The sequence below is a fragment of the Eimeria mitis genome, genomic scaffold (assembly GCF_000499745.2).
Source record: "Eimeria mitis Houghton genomic scaffold, Emh_scaff1739, whole genome shotgun sequence".
Lineage (NCBI taxonomy): Eukaryota > Apicomplexa > Conoidasida > Eucoccidiorida > Eimeriidae > Eimeria > Eimeria mitis.
Window position 1 is genome coordinate 8,979 of NW_013570055.1, and position 302 is coordinate 9,280.

Below are 302 nucleotides of genomic sequence, written 5' to 3' on the forward strand. Positions count from 1 at the left end.
TCAGACTCAAGAGATCTATCAGATGACTCCTGGTGAGAATAGAAATAATAATAAAATATTATTATTTTTTTATTTTTATTTTTGTTTTTATTGGAGGATGTGCTGCTGTTGATGCTGCTGTTCTTGCTGCTTATAGTGATGATGATAGTGATGCTCTGCTGCTGCTGCTGCTGCTGCTGGGTGAATTCATCTTCTTCAGTTTTTTTATCTTTCGTGTGTTGGCGGTGTATGCTTAGATATCGTTGACTTTCTTTTCTTTGTCGTTTGTTTCTGCTTGTTGATGCATTTTATTTATTTTTTTC

At 34.4% G+C, this 302-nt stretch overlaps 1 protein-coding gene across 1 annotated transcript in view; it reads left to right on the top strand.

The window, feature by feature from the left end:
• The window catches only part of EMH_0042650 (uncharacterized protein), a gene marked incomplete at both ends in the record, with an annotated part of 8,405 nt that overhangs the window by 6,831 nt on the left and 1,272 nt on the right, over positions 1 to 302 (top strand).